This window comes from Mandrillus leucophaeus, unplaced genomic scaffold (genome assembly GCF_000951045.1).
Source record: "Mandrillus leucophaeus isolate KB7577 unplaced genomic scaffold, Mleu.le_1.0 Scaffold589, whole genome shotgun sequence".
Classification (NCBI taxonomy): Eukaryota; Metazoa; Chordata; class Mammalia; order Primates; family Cercopithecidae; genus Mandrillus; species Mandrillus leucophaeus.
Window position 1 is genome coordinate 374917 of NW_012106352.1, and position 2427 is coordinate 377343.

Below are 2427 nucleotides of genomic sequence, written 5' to 3' on the forward strand. Positions count from 1 at the left end.
ATTATCACAGCCTAGTACTGGTAGTAGGAGGAAAGCCAGACATGATTATAGGTATTTCACCTGTATAAAGCCTGTAGAATGGTGAATGGCACATAGTAGGCATAAATATATCATCTTCTTTAATATTTACAATTTTTATCAGTAGTTTTCAAAATGTGGTCTCTAGAGCAGGAGCATCAGCATAATCTAGCAGATTGCTATAAATACAAATTACTGGGATCTACTATTAATTCTGGGGAATGGGCCAAGCAATCTGTATTTTTACTAGAACTTCAGATTATTTTGAAACTTTAAAAGTGAATATCATAACCATTATTATCAGCTGCAGAAAGTCAAGGCCCTGACAGGTTTAGTCATTGCCTGAAACCACACACAATCAATGACAAAATTAGGATTCAGCCTCAGGTCTGTCTAACTCCACAATTCACAATATTTCCACTCTTGAGTCTGCCTTCACAGGGAAAAAGAGGCAAAGTCTAGAAATCGGCCAACCAGCTCGAGCCATGTCCAGACCAAGAATTGAAGAACAGACTAGAATTTGAGGTGCTGTTTCCCACAAACGGCTCTTCGACTCTCATGTGCCCTGGGCATTGCCCTACATGTAGTTTCAGAGATGACACTTATGACTGATGTGTTCGGAAATTGGTACATGTAGCTCAGAACCAAAAGTAGGTAACTGAGACCATGAATGAGCTAAGAGTTGAAGCCCGTTACTGATAGATGGCGTATCAGAGATCTAAGTCTTAATGAAACAAGCAAAAATAACTTTTTACTCCTAGAAACCTTTCCGAGGTTCTGAGATTCCTATTCTTTAAAAGACAGGAGACTTTTCAAGTACACTAGATGCAAAGGTATTTGTTCTGGAATGTGGACCTGATATGTCTGTGACAGCTCTTTCACTCACTTAGGCCTCTATTCAAATGTGAATGTATCAGTATGGCCTTCCCTGATAAACCTAATAATGGTAAATCTAATAAAAAATCTAATAAACCTAAATAAACATGAGACCTTCCACCTCTCATGCTTGCCATCCACCTTTCCTGCTTTAGTTTTCTCTCAGATGATATTCCCATTTAAAATAGAATAGGGGTGTGTGTGTGTGTGTGTGTGTGTGTGTGTGTGTGTGTATGGATAGATAGATAGACAGACAGATAGATAGACAGATAGATATTTGTTAAGTGGCAATCACTTTCACAGCATAGTGCTCTTATCACCCAGGCTTTCCAATCCCCTTATACACACAGTTATGAGTTCTCTCTGTGCACAATGCTCTTGGTTAGACTACACTATAAATGACAGTATATTAGTCATAATCCATAAACTTGAAATAAAGTCTTTGAACTTTAAACTTAATTCAACAATATGGGTTTAGACAAATACACTCTTCTCTGACAAGACAGTTTGGCTGAATATTTACTTAAATATACATTATTCACTTTTGAAGCAGCCCTGGTTTCTAGGCAAAAACTTTTTGAAATTTCTTTGATGTTGTAGATTGATTCTACAGAAGAAATAGTAATTCAGCAGCAACAGACTTGATTGTATTATATATTATGGATATAAAGATAAATAAGAAAATAAAATATAAACTTACACTCAAAGTGATAGCCATTTTGTGGGAAAAAAATAAATAAATACTTACCAAGGCTAACAAAATCCCCTCTCTCTGGCTCCTGATTCCCTTCTCATTGCTCAGCACACTTTTCCCTCTTAAACTTCTTCTTTTATCCAATCGCCTGTCTTGATTGCCTTTCACCAGCTCTCAGTTTACAGATCATTCTTAGAACAGTGGCTCCCAAACTTTGGATCTCAGAACAAGTTTATGCTTTTAACAGTTTTGAGGGGAGAGGCTTCAAGATGGCGGACTAGAGGCATCCAGCAGTCACCATGAAAAGTACCAAAAGAGCAAGTAGATAATCACACAGCAAATAGAGCATTTAACAAATAACACTGGAATTTATCAAGGAAGTGATAATGAACTTGTAAGGTATGAAAGGAGGGAGAAGTGAGGCAGCCAACTTGCCAAGATTCACTGGGAGCTCAGAGAGGCTCCACAGTGTGGAGAAAGGGTAAGTGAGAGATATCCAGTCATCTACAGTCCCATCACAGACTCCTATAATCCTAGCCACAGGAGAGCTCCTTGGTCCTCTAGTGTCCTTAGACTTGTATAGACAGCTGCCTGGAGTCTGTCTAACAGCATATTTCCAAAGAGGGAGTTCATGCTGGATCCTACACACCACCTGGGCCCAAAGAGCTGCAGCATGGCACCATTTAGAGAGGCCAGCCCCCACTATACTGCATTTTACCCTGGGGCCCAATATACCCTATTTTACCCATTCTGGACCCCCACTGACATACCCCCATATCAACCCAGAGGGCTGCAGCAGTGCAATGCTGGCTGTACCCAGCAGTATGGCCAGGTCCCCA